This window comes from Anopheles maculipalpis, chromosome 2RL (assembly GCF_943734695.1).
Source record: "Anopheles maculipalpis chromosome 2RL, idAnoMacuDA_375_x, whole genome shotgun sequence".
NCBI classification, from domain to species: Eukaryota; Metazoa; Arthropoda; class Insecta; order Diptera; family Culicidae; genus Anopheles; species Anopheles maculipalpis.
This window is the reverse complement of record NC_064871.1, coordinates 911,321-928,185: the sequence shown is the minus strand read 5'-3', so window position 1 is coordinate 928,185 and position 16,865 is coordinate 911,321. Positions and strand designations below refer to the sequence as shown.

Below are 16,865 nucleotides of genomic sequence, written 5' to 3'. Positions count from 1 at the left end.
GGATAAATACAAACGTCCGAGCGTCCCGGCAAAGGATTGGGTGCGTCGTGACCCATGCCTTTCCTTTAGAAATGACTGCGATTATCCTTGTAAGGACAAAGTAGCATTCATCGGCCTAACCGGGAAGAACGAGTCCCAAACATGCCACCGTATTCTCATGCGCATACGACAACGACGGCCATGCCTAAAATGGAAGGATGCGACCATCGGAGGATCAGACCACCGTCAGAGACAATCTCTGACAGTTTAAGTCAAGATTTAGATTTCAGATACGTTCCGTGTCTATGATTGTGTATGTGTGTGTGTGTACGCGTTGTGCTATTTGGATTCACCTCGTCCTGACTGCGACGTCGGCTGCTGGAGCTGGGAAAGATGCGCTGCGAGGATTTATTTCTCTCGCACGGAAATAGGTGATGAATCTCGGAATCAACCGGACGAGAAAACGACGAGAAGTACAAAAGGAAAACCGATTCACATGCGATTCAGATCACTGAAATCAGGCGACCCTTAGACGACAAGAATGAGGATGGGATCCACGCGTCCGTCGCCTGTCCTTCTCTTTGCATTCCGGTTCTGCCACACGGACAACTTGCACCATGAGAATGCAGCTTCATTGAAGTGATGAGAAATCACCCGACCCGAACCCGGAACCGGCCCAACCGACCCGAGGAAGATCCGTGGATCCCGTGGAGCGTGTGCGGCGTGCGCTGCATTCCTTCAATGAAGGTTGCTCCAGTTCTGGGCTCAGGTAGCATGCGCTCAGTTCAAATCAACGTTGTAATGTTCAACTGGATTAGGACCTGCATGCACTTCGCCCATCGCCGCCACCATCGTCTTCGGAAGGACGGCAATGGCAAAGATTACTCTCGAGCATCATCCCCGGTGTCGCCGGTAATTGTTGCCTTTCCAACGAGTAGCCAAATCCGTTGATGCCACGTACGACGGTAGTGGTCCCCGGGCTTCGGGGAACGAAAAATTCCATTAAAATAATTTTCCAGAACGAAACATGAGCCAAAGACACACTCGGTGGGCGTGCAGGGCCCTACTGCAAGGAGCTTACCAGGACACAGTCACGGAGATCGTCATCAGAGGCATCTAATATCAGACGATTTACTCCGGTGCTTCCACTCCCACTGCATCCCCACTGCCCGTGACGGTCCACCACACTTTCTATCTAGGTGATATTTGGTTGCTTTCGCCTGCCGTGTATCACAGGACATGCTGCATTTCGTACGTCGACTTGACGCTGGTTCTCGATCACGCTGGTGCGTGGTAGGTGCGAAAGAGTAAGCGAAACAAATTGAAATTATATCAGCAGGATGAAATATTTATATTAACTGATTTCATACTTTGTTTGATGCATGAGTCCAGCGACGGTGAAGAATGTGTTCCCTGGCATCGCATCCAAACCCCGACACGGACATGGCTTCGTCTCTGATGGACAGCGTCGGAAACACCTTCAGCAGCACTCGGTAGATGTGAGAAGAGCGCTTCTGTACATTGTGTAATGGTTTTGTTACGACCACTTTTCTTGCTGCACCAACCGTGAGGATAAATCAGGCCATACGCAACTTCTAAACGTTTTCCACAACTACGAATGCAAGAATTCCTTCGCAAAACATACAAACAAGATGTTACGAAGGTTTTGAACGATTCGAGATGGAGTACATAAATCAAAGTGAGTCCCGAGTTCTGTGATTGTTAATTTTGCCATGGGGCTACTGTGGACTACTCCAGTGCGAGAATAAAATTGACACTAAATCACTTCGACAATCGGCAAAATAGTGAGTCCAGTATGGGTAGTTACTTGAACAAGACGCAAGAATTGTGTGTCCCAGGCATTGGTTTTTTTATTAAATTATTCCAATGAGCTGTAAATATTGTTGCAACTGTTTCGAAGCTCATGTCTACAATCTCAAGAATAATTCACAAGTTTCTCTAGCACTTCCTACACTCTGTGCGATATCCATCTCCCCTGTGCCTTCGTGTCACCAACCTTATGTCTTTCATTCTCATCTCTCATCAACCCCAATAACCATGAGAACGATGTTACCAACCAGAACTTAGCATTCAATACGAAACGCACGGATAATAGTTGCTAGTTGCGTACTTTCCCTTTCCGATCTGAAACAAACACTTCCCTAATCCCTGCTCAATTATGCAAACCAAATCAATTACCAGATCACAATCCGGTTGAATTCCCTCGGAGACACGTCAGACAACAGTTACAACGACTACGACGACGACGACGACGACGGCCTATCTGCCGTCTGCCCCAAACTCTGCGCTTCTTCCCATCAGTCGTCATCGGTCAACTGTCAAAACTATTGAAGTTCGCCCAATTGTCGCTACGCGAAGGACAAACCTCACCGTTTGGTAACCACAGCTGCCCTTCCGGCCACATTCCCCCGGGGCAATGTGTGGTTCGGTTGGGCATTCACCTCACGTTTCATCGCACTACCCTCTTCCCTGCAAATGCAGTAGAGCTTGAGCATTCGATTAGCCATCTTCGACATTGCAGTGCCGGGCGGTTATCGAATCTTGTGGCTTCTTCGTTGGTGACCATTCCCTGGCATCCGCTTGTTCCATTTGCTTTCCGATCCTGGGAAGACACATTTATTAGGAGGGCTTCGTGAAAGATGCGACTGTCAAACCTTGCGCTGGTTGATAAATTAGAAAAGATCTTGAGGCGGAAATCAAGAAGCCACACACACATACCAGCTCGCCAGGTCGTGATGTACATACAGCAAACGTGCGGAAACACGCGAAAGGACATTCACGCCAGCAAAACAAATCAATATCATCAGCAGCAGAAGCGCACACACATGTCTTTCCGGGGGTAAACATGCGCTTCTGTTGGTACTAATACGCTTGTCTCCCTATATCGCTCTGACAACTAATCTAATCGACCGAGCTCGGCAAGCTATTCCGATTCACCGTTCGCCCAGCAGCACCGTAATACATCCTTTTTATCTGCTACTTCTCGAAATCGCTTTGTCTTCGGTGCGTGTCAGTATCTCCAGCAGACCAGGAGGCAACACTTATTTATTGCATCGCAACACCGTTTCGGCTCGAGCTCTATCAGCTCGACACCACCTCAGACGAAATCGAACCATGCTGGTGACGGTGGAATGAACATTGGCTGCAGCTCGTTTCCCAAAGGATTCAAATCAATTTGTCTACTTGTCACAACAAATATAAGAATTAATTGTGTGTTTATCTTATCCCTGTTTGGCTTCCGCTTAGGAACGGGCGAAGGAACCACTGTCAGGAATTTGCACAAAGAACAGCGCCAAGATTGTATCCCACACTCATTTACACCTTACTCCACCATGTTTGGAACCACTTGAACGGTTGAAAGATTCCTTTTTCGAGTAGGATTGTTTCTCAATATTATTATGTACGACTCTCCTCACCTGATTCACTCCGATTCCGATGGGTGATTTTACGACCGGAAAACCTTCTCACACGTTTTCCTGCGCTTGATTCTTACAAGCAAGCCAACTCCATCCACCATCGGACAGGACACGTAAAACTGCGGATTAGCAATTAGGCTCAACTTCCTTGCTATTCTTTCTTTCTTTCTTTCGATTATTTAGCTCGAGGTCAGTTGTCGGCAAGCCAATTTATACACACCGTGCGCCTTCGCATGCCTTGCTATCGGTTCACCTCGTTTGCCTCCAAGGCTTTCAGGTTTGGTGACCTGGCCTGCAGCACCTTCGCTAGGTACATGGCGGAGGCAGATGGCTTCGACTGGTCAGCTATAAATTAGATGAATTCAACCGAACGTGCATTACGAGCTAGTGATTACCCAGTTTTCTAACGGTGGTGTTAATTAAAACGTGCCATAAATCAAGCCTCACGCTCTGGTAGCACTAGTTAGCCGGCTAAAACTACATTATTCCATAGATCTCTTGAAATTGGATTGATTTCCACTAAAACCTAAGAATACATTTGATGATTTTAGTTGAGTGTTTTTGTTGAAATACATGTATGAGAGTATAAAGAGATGTGGCATAACATGGTCAATTTCAATTTTATGATTGCTTAACAGCAACCATAAATACGATAAATCTCGCCAGGCTTACTTACAACAAGTCATTTACTATTCACCAAATCAATCTGTGATATCTCAGCGGATAACCTAACGCAATGTACTGAACACGGTAATCCTGTACGCACAACTTTATTGGTTGCGACTTAACTCATTCGCGGTTTTCATCAGACTGACCCACTCCACTCGGTCACAAATAAATTTCATAATTCCCTCTCTTCTCTCACTCTCTCCTTATCTCTTCATTCCCTCTCTGTTCCCCCTTAACGTGGTCCGGCGAACAGCCGCAACTCGCTTGCCTCGCTTCTCTGGTCCGTCCGACCACACAAGCCGCCCGCTTGCATTCTACGGTGGGTTTCGCGGAATTCTGGCCGGTGTCGATGAGATCGAACAACAATTGCGGGTGCCGCCGTTCCAGACAATTGTCGCCAAAACAGATGCCACTCGGACAGCCTTCCGTTCGCTCCTCACCCCGCACCTCTCTCTCCTTCCTCAGCCCGCCATTCTCGCCCGTTCCTTAGACCGCGCATCTCGCTCGTTCCATCGAAATGGAACATCCTCCCGGCCAGGTTGATGCTACGGATCTATAACTGGAAGAAGAGCTAATTTATGAACAGGACGTTTAAACTCACCACTCCTTGTCTTCACATCCACTACCCGGATCAATCCGTCCTCGCCCGGGAACACCCTTGCAATGCGTCCCAGCTTCCACAATTGCGGGGGCGTATTATCCTCCTTTATTAGAACCAATGCTCCCTCCTTTACGTTGTCCTTTATTTTGGTCCACTTGTATCTAGTTTGCAGTTCGCACAAATACTCCCTTTGCCATCTATTCCAGAATTGCTGCCGCAGTTGTTGGATTCTCTGCCATTTATTCAAGCGACCTTCAGGCATATCTAAATAGGATGGTTCTGCAACTCCAATCAAGGGACGATCAATTGTAAAATGAGCTGGAGTAAGGCATTCCAAATCGTTAGGATCATTTGAGTGAGCATACAATGGCCTTGAGTTTAAGATGGCTTCAATTTGGCATAGAAGCGTGCTAAAATCAGTTATTGTTAGAGATGCAGATTTATAAATCTTCTTCAGTACACTCTTAACACTCTTGACCCCTGCCTCCCAGATTCCTCCAAAGTGAGGGGCACCAGGGGGTATCATTTTCCATACGATCTCCCTTTCTTGGCAATACTGGAAAATGCCTTGGCCTGTCGCCTCCTTCCTAAACATCTCATACAGCTCTCGTAGTTCATTTTTTGCTCCGACAAAATTTGTCGCATTATCACTGAAGATTTCTTCAGGTATTCCTCTTCTTGATACAAATCGTCTCAAAGCTGAGAGAAAGGCACCAGTTGATAAGTCCTCCACTGCTTCCAAATGGATCGCCTTAGTCACCATACACACGAATACACATATGTATCCCTTTATTGCCGCAACACGACGTATACCGGATTTCAGCATAATTGGCCCAGCAAAGTCAAGCCCAACTCGTTGAAAGGTAGGAGCAGCTGTTACACGGTAGCTAGGAAAATCACCCATCTGTTGTTCCAAAGTAGTTGGCTTGCTTCGGAAACAGGTAATGCATTTATGCAGAACCATTCGAACCGTTGATCGCGCATTGACAACCCAAAATTGCTGACGAAGAATCGCAATCACTCCAGATGGCCCGACGTGCAAATTTTCACGATGAATTGTTGCAATTAAACGATGTGTAATCACATTTCGATTTGGAAGAAGAAGTTGATGCTTGTTTCCAAAAGCCAGATTTGCATGTCTTATACGACCTCCTACCCGCAGTAACTCACCATCCAAAAAAAGGTTAAGGTCTTGATAACGTTGCAACGGTTTGCTATTTTTTACGGCCGAAACTACTTCCGGTAGATCCCGATGCTGAATTGCTCTAATGATCCAACGCATCGATTCTCGCAATTCGGGAATAGTAGGGTTTGGATCATTAATGCGTTCGCCCTTGCGACGCTTTGTGTTTTGTTTGAACCGCACGATGTAGGCAAGTATTCTTTGTGTCTTTCTAAAGGATTCATATTTCTCCAAAATTGGGAGAACTTTCAGCGGTACGATAACATTGCAGATAACCTCGTTGCGCAATTCCGGAATTTCATCATCATTTAGTTCATCGATGCAAACATTTGGTATCTCACAAGTACGTAAAAACTCCGGACCATTCCACCACATCTCATTTGAAACCAGTAGCGACGCCGATTGACCCCTTGATATAACATCCGCAGGGTTTTGATGTGTCCGAACATAACGCCAAATGAATGCTCGGTTCTCGTTGATCTCGGCTACACGATTTCGTACAAAAACATTCAGGCACTCTATCGGCTTTTTCAACCATGCCAGAACTATTTGGCTATCCGACCACAAGTTAATCGTTTCGAAATTAAAATCCTTTAATGCTTCCAGTACTTTTTTCACTAGACGACAAAGCAATGAAGCTGCAAGCAGTTCCATTCTAGGAATTGTCACGTTCGATAAAGGGGCAACCCGAGATTTGCTGATCACTAATCTCAATTGCGCTTCACCATTCCTCTCTATTGATCTTATATAGACGCAGGCTCCATATGCCTTCAAAGAAGCATCCGCAAATCCATGGATCTCTAATGAAACTGCATTTGTACTTACTACATGTCGAGGAATTCGAACTTGATTTTCTGTTGGCAATGCTTCCAAAAAATTATCCCATTCTTCTATCAACGGCTCAGAAATTTGATCATCCCAGTCCAACCTTGCTAACCATAGCTTTTGCATCAAAATCTTTGCCAACACAACCACTGGAGAAATAAGCCCCAATGGGTCAAATATTTTTGCAATGGCAGACAGAACCTCTCGTTTGGTAGGTGTTCTGCCCTTAGACGGTACCTTTGTCAAAAATATAAATTCATCATTCATCGGATTCCACATCAAACCTAACGTTTTGATGATTTCGTTAGCTTCACAATCGCCGATTTTTGTTAGAGCATCCCGATCTTCAAATGGTATCGATTCCAAAAGCCTTTCATCATTCGCTGACCATTTATGAAGTGTCATACCCGCCTTTCTAAACACCTCAATGAGTTGCACTTGTGCAGCATGGACAGTCTCGATATCATTTGCCCCAAACAATCCATCGTCGACATAAAAATTCTCTTCAATAATGCGACTGGCTAAGGGAAAACCTTCTCGTTCATCTCTCGCTAGCTGCAACAACGTTCGCGTTGCTAGAAAAGGTGCTGCTGCCGTTCCGTAGGTCACCGTGGTAAGCTCAAGCACACGCAGTTGTTCATTCGGCGAAGCTCTCCAGAATACTCGTTGTAGCGGGCTGTCGCAGGGATCCACCTTTATCTGTCGAAACATTTTAGATATATCGGCACTTACCACATATCGAGGCATTCTAAAACGCAGCTTGATGGAAAGTAAGTCGTGTTGTACCTTAGGGCCGGTCATCATAACGTCGTTCAAAGACAAGCCGTTTACCTTCGCCGAAGCATCGAACACCACACGGCACTTGGTAGTGTTCTTGGCCGGGTTCAATACAGCATGATGCGGCAGATACCACCTTTTCACGGAGCCATCGTCCTCACTTTCATCAACCACTCTACAATGCCCTAACTCCTCGTATTCACTCATAAACGCTTGATATTGTTCACGTAACGATGGATTTTTCAACAGTTTTGTTTCCAACAAATAAAACCTACGCAGCGCTACACTTCGCGAACAACACAATTGGCTTATCGATTCCCTTAAAGGCAACTGCACAACATACCTGCCACTGGATTCACGATAATGTGTCTTCACAAAATGTTCTTCACATATCTCGTCTTCCACCTTCACGGAACGCTCACTTGTCACATCTTCAACTTCCCAAAACCTTTGCACTATTGTTTCCAAATTTTCTTTTGTCACAACATTTGTGTACACCTCACGCTCTTTGTGTATTTCCGCAACACGTCCACCTATCACCCATCCGAAATGAGTGTCCGTCATCATGGGAAGTGTTTTCGCCAATTTCACTGAACCAGATGCCATTATTTCCGAAAGACAATCCATTCCCAATAAAATGTCTACACAACTTGGATTGTTGAAATATGGATCGGCCAACATCGATTTATCAGGCAAATTCCACTTCGACGTATCGAAATACACAGAGGGTATTCTACCTGTTATTTCACGATACACAAAACATGTCACGTCCATAGCAAAATCACTACACCGAGATTTCACTGTAAAAGTACACTTTTTCTTCACCGAAGATTCAACGTTGCCAATCCCCTTAACCGGTACGTTCACGTTTACCAAATTTACGCCTAATTTCGTTGCAAGCGCTTCAGTCACACAACTGATTTGCGATCCACTGTCCAACATCGCACGACACAACAACACCTCTTTGTTTGGTAATTCCGCGTAAAGCAAGACGGTTTGCAAGAGAACAATACTTCCCGCCGCATCGGTATTGTTCACATGCTGGCTCGCGCTCACTTGTTCGGGTTCCCTTGAAACCGGTTCTGGACCGTTGTCCCAATGCAATACCGTGTTGTGTGGTCTGTGGCACCTGTTACATTTCAAATGCGATTTGCAACGATTTCGCCAATGTCCCGGTTTTAGGCAAATTAAGCAAAGACGCTTCGATCTAATAAAACTTTCCCGATCCTTTCCATGCAGTCGCATCAGCTCAGAGCACTTGAACGTTTCATGGGCACCCTTACACAATTCACACACAACTACACTGCACACGGTTGTAGCTGCATTCGATCTCATAGGCGTAACACCACTTGAGCTGGGCCCTTTCGAAACAAAACGTCCCCTTTGCCCTGCTGCAACATTTCCTTGGCACCTTTCTAGAACCGACACTCTTTCTTTTAGGAAGCACAAGGTTTTTTCATAACAAGGAAGTTCGTTTCTAGGGACACTCGCTTCCCATAGTTTCTTTGTTTCAATATCTAACGCATTCGCTATCAAATGTATCACCATCGCACACGACAGACCGGTAAAGTTTTCACCTAAATACTTTAGATTTTCCACGTGACTTTCAACCGATTCAACCAAACCGCGCAAACCTACATAACTTTCCTCATTCACTTTTTTCAAATTCAAAAGTCCACTAATATGTAAGTCTACCATACGCCGTTTGTTATCATAACGTTCGGATAACAGTTGCCACGCACGTTCATAATTACCGTCGTTTATTGTTTTCTCATCTATTACCTTGGCAGCCTCACCACTCAAGGCCTTTTCAAGATGATACAACTTGATACGCGAATCTTCACTACTTTTGTCAACAATATCTTTGAATATTGTTTTAAACCGCGCCCACTCCTCATACTTGCCACTGAACGAAGGTATTGGCCGAGGAAGCGGAGCATTCACAATCACTGACGAAACGCTAGGAGCAGGTATCAATGCTTTTGGTGAAATGGACTGTGCCGCAAGGGCTTCAGATGCACTTTCTATTTCCATCATCACCTCCTCATGCAATTTCACTGTCTCCTTAAACTTGTCGTCATGCACTTCACTTTCGTCATGTTTTATGATCTCACCATAATGTTTGTTGTGTTCTTCTAAAGCACTATCTGCCTTCTTCCCGAACACTTTGCACTGTACCGCGGTCAGCGCCTTTCCCTCTTCCTTCGCCTGCACAATGTTGTCCCTTATGCGAATCAATTCGCCATACGCAAGGTCACGCATGTGCACATGCGGCCTTACAGCAACAATTACATCCACCCAACCGGGTTGTGGCGCCGGCTTTACGGTTGGAGTGCGAGACGTCCGAGGCGTTCGAGTCATGATGATGCGATTTTTACCGATATCCAAAGCACAAAGGGTCAATATCCGAAGTTCGAAGGACCAATGTGATATCTCAGCGGATAACCTAACGCAATGTACTGAACACGGTAATCCTGTACGCACAACTTTATTGGTTGCGACTTAACTCATTCGCGGTTTTCATCAGACTGACCCACTCCACTCGGTCACAAATAAATTTCATAATTCCCTCTCTTCTCTCACTCTCTCCTTATCTCTTCATTCCCTCTCTGTTCCCCCTTAACGTGGTCCGGCGAACAGCCGCAACTCGCTTGCCTCGCTTCTCTGGTCCGTCCGACCACACAAGCCGCCCGCTTGCATTCTACGGTGGGTTTCGCGGAATTCTGGCCGGTGTCGATGAGATCGAACAACAATTGCGGGTGCCGCCGTTCCAGACAATTGTCGCCAAAACAGATGCCACTCGGACAGCCTTCCGTTCGCTCCTCACCCCGCACCTCTCTCTCCTTCCTCAGCCCGCCATTCTCGCCCGTTCCTTAGACCGCGCATCTCGCTCGTTCCATCGAAATGGAACACAATCAATATTCAACAATGTACTGCAATTTACTGATTATACTGCTCCCTTTTTCATGCAACTTAAACGAGCAATTCTTTATGAGTGATTTATCACACCTGATTGCAAACATCAAACCCAACACAACTTGTGCTCACAGTGTTTGATCCGTTGCCGTTCTTCCTGCAGGATTAGATGGCTTCGGAGCATATCGTCATTTGATATTGATATACTAACACCTTCATAGACTTCAGATATCTATCCCAAGAGACTAACGAACGTAGTGATTCGAGGCTGTGCATGAGCAGTTCCTTTTGTTATTGAAATGCAATCTCATCGCTGCAGCTTCTCCATTCTTCCAACCATTGGACAGTCTTCTATGTGACGTAAAGTTGCATCATACTTCAACAGTAGAACTCACACTAGCATTTTGCAGACTGCACATTGCACTTCCTTTACGACCGGACATCGTACCGGAATAGCCCAGAGTAATGACCATTCAAAGGCTCTTCCACACTTCGATTCGAACGCCCGATTGACGAGCATGTTTCGTTCTCGCCAGAGGCACAATGCGAAATTGACACACCCCACGCATTCGAGTGGTAACATCATAATCATAAACGGTTGATTTCATTTCCTCCATTCAAAGAAACGATTGAGACTGATTCACCATTCAAAGTCCTTGCACTCTCCAGCCACGATGTCCTTTTGTCGATTCTCCGGCAGAATAGGGAAGAATCGGACAACCCTTCTAGCTTTGGTTCGACTATCGTTTGGTCGGACTGTTCAATATGTCCCCCGGTTCTGAGCACATCCCACGGAAGGGAGCAACTGAAATTTGAAATTGATATGCCCAGGGACGGATCGGACGAAGCAATCAAGTGAGCATAAACAGAACCACGAAACAGAACAAATCCAGAGACAGACACTAGACCGAACCCATCGAAAAGCGATAGAACATGTGTAGTTGTTACCTATACCGGCTCTAACCGATCCACTCCTACTACCAAGCACTACATCCCTTTCGACCCATGCTTGATGGTGGATGAAAATGCGCCCGAGTTTTCCGAATGGTCCGAACCCTTCCTTTTCCTTTTTTTCTGTTACTACGAAGGGGTGGAACTGATACGCAACATTAAAGGCTCCTCATATCGAACCGAGAATAACAAAGTGGTCATTTTCTACCATTGTCATGTCTTGTTTGTTGGCAACTGATTCCACCCATTATGATAGCTTAACTGGGAACATCCTTTTTATGCCCATATCGATAGCTAAATGTTTAATGATGTGAGTGATTTTCAGTTATCGCCTCTGTTGAGAATTGTATGCTTAAGCATGTTCGACTCTTAAAGATGTTTTGATGGAAATATAGTTAACCCTATAAATTTCTATATATCCTGGCTAGAAACCAGCTAATACTTTTAATTGTGAAGTTTGTGATAGAAAGTCTACCAAATCACATTTGTATCTTTGGGATGAATTTTAACATAAAAAGGTATGACACAGATTCTTCTCCCCGGCACTTCCCGGCGATCCCGAACCCGAGGACACTAAAGGACACATTCCAACTGTCATAAGCCATCGATAATGTACTTCCAACAGGCTTTATGTCTTGCCAAAATTGAATAATGTGAACAACTGGACAGCTGACGTACTTTATTTACGTTGGTAGAGAAGAAAACATTGCGACGTTTATGGAAGAAAACCCAAACAAACGAAATTAAACATAGTAAGGTACTGCATATTTCTGCAAAGACCGAATCCGAACGGATCCTTCCGAAAAGGGGATTTATAAATCTAAGAAAATCTGTATTTGTCCAAGACTTGTGCTTCCAGCACAATCACTCCATTCACTCCAACAGTGGCGAGGTGTTCGTGCGAAGGAAAAAGGAATTGACCAAGGATAATAATGCACCCACCACCAGGAAAAGTAGAAAAAGCCGCAGACTGAGCGTCCATTGAAAGCTGGTGACCGCCGCCATCGCCGCTACTTATCGTTTCCGTCAACAACAGCAGCATGGAAAAAAGAAAAGCGACCAACGTTACACGAAAAACGTCGCTGCTTGTCTTCTGCTTTTCTTTTTTTTTCGGGACAGATCAAAGCATCATACGGTAATCCGCTGTGATTTATTGTGGATCATAAATATTATTCATTAATACGATAGTAATAAGGAGGAAAAACATGAAACAAACTTACGCTTCTTTTCGGCGGCGGTCATCAAGGGTTTTTCTCGGGGCTTATCACAACCCCGCCACAACAAGTGAAGGAAAATCTCGGCATCGAGCTTCTCTGAGCTCCGTATCGAGTCCATTAGAATCTCATTCGCTTTAATGAGTGATTTTATCTCCTTTCACCAGGACTTCAACAACCAGTGCTTTTTCCGAAACTCCCGGCACGGTTGACGGTGGCCAGATTTATGAATAAAGAATCACCGTTTATTATGGACCGGATGTTGGACATCTACTCCATGCGCCCGTTCACATCCCATGCTACACGGTGCACAATAATCGCCTGTGGCAATGTAATATTGGCTTAGCGTTTGGTAGCTTCGTGATTGATTGAACGCACAACGAGGATTACATTCAATGGGATCAGTATAAGAGCTCGTTGCTTTGAATATTACATTGAAGCCTTCAGTAGCGTTTACAGATCATATAACTCTCGTTTATAAATAAAAATCTCTTCATACGAATGAAATACAAAAAAACGGATCTGCCAATAATCCAAAGAGCTCGTCTATATCAAGATGAACTGGATCAACAACATGGGCGACAACAGGGCAAGAAATGCTAAGACAAAGCAAAAATCTTCATAACAGCGTACACCCTAAATCAACAGAAACCATCGTTAATTAAGTCAACCCCTTTTGGCCAATATTTTGTCACAAAACCGACCCACAAGAATGGAAGGTATCCATCCGCGACCAAACGGGCAAAATAAAATTCAAAGAATCGGTCATCAACAACAAAAAACCCGCTCCCCACAAAAACCGAACCTCGGATTCCAAAGTAACGGAAATAAATTCAAAGAAAATTAGACAGATTGCATCTAACCATTACGTCCCGAGTAGTCTTCTTTTTTTTGTGGTAGCCCGTTGTGATAAGACACGAATCAGTCCGATTGTGAGGGTACTTGGGGGCAATAGGACAAGCGAACAAAAAAATTGCTTACCCTTCCGAAAGTGTCTCACAAAGCGAGAGAGAAGGAAAGTGGTACGAGAAAACAATCCATCCCAACAACTGACGGGCCGGCATAGTAGGGCACCTTCAGGCTGGCCGATTGCAAATGAGTAAATATCTTCTATTTTTTAATTGAAATACGAACCGCTCTTTCCCCTGCCACACTTCCACTTCACTTCTCCTAATGAGCACAAGAAAAGGCGTTTTCCTTTTTTATTGCTCTCAAACGCCTTTTTTACGCATACTTTTTTATGTTAGAGTGTTTTGTTTTGCTTTGATTCTCGTTTCTGGATTCTTTCGTTGTTCACTAAACAAAACGGCTTCTTATAAGTCATCGTTTTCTGTAAGACAAACACCTCTCAATCTTTTTTTTTTCTTCTGCTCGCTTTGTAAGCAATCCAAGAGTCCTAGGAATGGGACCAGGAGGTTTTTGAATGATTTGCTCACATTGCGCTGTTGCACGCCCTCAGAAAACTGAACAGAGAGCAAAGGACAATCTTGTTTGAAGCGTTTCATTCCACTTTTAACACTTGTGTATTTTTTTTCTCCATTCTTTTCTCCAGACTGAAGTCTTACAACAAAAAAACACGCAAGTTCCATTGTGCAAGTGTCGCTGATTCCTGTAAATTTCATTACGTCTTTACCGGGCAGACCGTTAAACGTACGACCAGTAACGTAATAACGGTTGCTACCCCTATGGGCTATTGTTGAAGAGTAGACTAATAAAAAACAAATCTTACCCTTTCTCAAAACGTAACCAACATGCATAACAATTTTACAGTATTCCAGACAACTGTACTGGACGTAGAATGATTTTTTAAAAACCCCTTGCTCTCATGCTACGAACTGTTCGAATATTGAACGCAATGTTTTCATTGAAACATGGTCAATATTGTTCAATTAATAGGAAAATTGCAATTGCGGTGAATTTACCCAGGTTTTGGAGGAAACCATATCATGCCAACACCATCAAGACAGTGTTACTGTTGCTAAACCAAATCAGTTTGATACTCGCTTACCGAACATACACACTGTCAACGGGACGCAGCGCGAACGAACTACCCTACATGACCATAATAGATTGGCACCTTGCGGCATGTATTTAATGTAAATACAAATCAATTAACAGCCCCAAATAACCTCCCGGCGTTTGGCGTTTGGTAATAGATTGGCACCGGCCAGTTCGTGGTCTGTTCGTGGGATGCTGGCTGGATGGTTAAATGGACATGTCACCTGCTACGATTAGACTGACTCACGTACACCTCCTACTAGCCGTTCGGAGAGTGTTTGCTTTCTTCGGTGTAGCTACCACAGGATTCCATGTGTTACCCACTTCCGATGCTTACATGAATGGGAAACTTCCTGGTGCGATAAATTTAGAAGGTTGGGTGTGTACACGACACTACGGTGTAATTGATTTTAATAGCCTTCTCCAAACCGTTGCAAACCGACCTGTGAAGTTCCACGTCCAATGCCATGGCTATCTACCACATGGCTTGAGGCTAGTTGCGGTTCGGAAACACGTAATCTCCGATGTTTTCCTAGGCCAATGCTCGGTCGTGCAGTCGGTCGTGGCTCACACGGAATAGTTTCGAATTTAATCCTGCATCCTTTCAACCAACATTTTTTTTATTGTGTATCAAGTCTACTGACAAATCAATCATCCGGTCAAAGGACAAAAAACAACTCGCAACAATAATAATAAACTGCCCACCAAAGTTATTAACAGATCGCCTGTCGCATGATAAACATTTTTTGGTTATTTCTTATCAAAACAATCAAGACATTTCCATTTAACCCTTTGCAATTCCTTCGCTTGAACCTTTACTATCGAACCACACCATTCCACAACAATAACATGCCCCGTATCGGTCGCTCAGAACTTTTTTCTTCGTTAACCCTTCAATCGAACGAGTGACTAGACGTTTTTTATTCGTTCATAGCATTATGACGCTGGATGACTAGCAGGTATTGATATATTTGAACGTTCTCCCACCCAGTTCATTACTAAAATAAACAATCAACCGTAACGGGAAGTAAAGATGGAAACGAAGCGGACGCCTGGTAGTTCACGCCGGAACAATCGCTTGTGTTTTTATCATTCACTTAATACTCTATGAATTTACGCTAGGTGTTTTTTGTGGATTTTTTACCATATTTGATCATCGATTGAAAGTTTCCAAACAACAAGAATTACCGGGACCCCTTTATACAGCCACCTGTCGAGTTTGTGTGTAATTTGTTGGTGAATTTTCTCATTATTCATCTTAAGAAGCTATGCTCACCATTCATTGGCTCTTTCCACTCGCTCATGCTCTCATCTAATTAAAAGCCGGTTGCAGAGCATCTCTCATCAGCCCGACGGTGTGTATGCGTGTGTCTCATCCAATCCATCTCATCGCAGGTCGGCTCGTTTTCTCACGGTTCCGTCAAGAGCAAATTGTGCAAGACCGCGCGGGGTGACGATATGCGGCCTCCCAAAACACACCACCGAAGCCCGAACACCCTTCCATCGGCTAATAAACGGTGGTTTTTGCATCTTATTAAATTAGCACTCTCTCTCGCGCACTGCTCACTTCCATGCTCTTGTTCATGCTCATTTCTTCTGGGTCAATCTTTATCCTTCCAACGCTACCATACCAAAAAGGGGAAAGTCGCTTGCTCCCCGAGCCCGCGACGAGTAAAAATCCTTTCGCACAAATCTGTTCTTGCTCGTCAAAAGCTCACGCTAGCTGTCCTGTTCTACGGGTACGGGAAACCCATTTTTCAACCACGCCTCCTGGAAACACACTTCCCAAGCACTAATTGCGAAGGAGAAGCATCACACATTTTAACCTCGGTCAACTTTTCTAATCATACTTTACACCAACATGCCACCGATTAACGACAGGACGATCCTGTGCAGCAACGTAGAAAGGCAGCAATGCACATGTAACCTCATGATCGGTCGTTTGTGCGAATCTAATCGTTGAAATTGAATAATCGACCCCCTAACCGTAACCGGTGACATGAAGCGAATTGGTTTCGAAATTGGCGCGCGTCACACTCGAACTGACTCACGATCAATATTTCCCTCCTCCGAATATGTGCTCGAGCAAATTCCACAAATAGCCCTTAACGAGCCATAATTTGACCAACTATTCTTGGCGCAGGCCAGATCTTCCACCACTTATTTAGGATTATCGTTGATCTGTACTGGTTAGTCGAGCGGCTAAGATCGTAACGTCCACATCGTGTCTTTGATCAACTCTGGCGTGTGCATCGTGGAGAGGTACCAGTGTTGCAAACATCTCGCGCTACCCTCTGGTCCACTGCTCCTCTGCA

General features: G+C 44.7%; 2 protein-coding genes across 2 annotated transcripts in view; both read left to right on the top strand.

Moving 5' to 3' along the window:
• Window positions 1-16,865, top strand: part of LOC126558632 (14-3-3 protein epsilon) — a 321,858-nt gene that overhangs the window by 113,774 nt on the left and 191,219 nt on the right. The window lies entirely within an intron of this gene.
• LOC126558356 (opsin-1-like) overlaps window positions 1-16,865 on the top strand; it is a 306,086-nt gene that overhangs the window by 201,725 nt on the left and 87,496 nt on the right. The gene's annotated exons all lie outside the window — the stretch shown is intronic.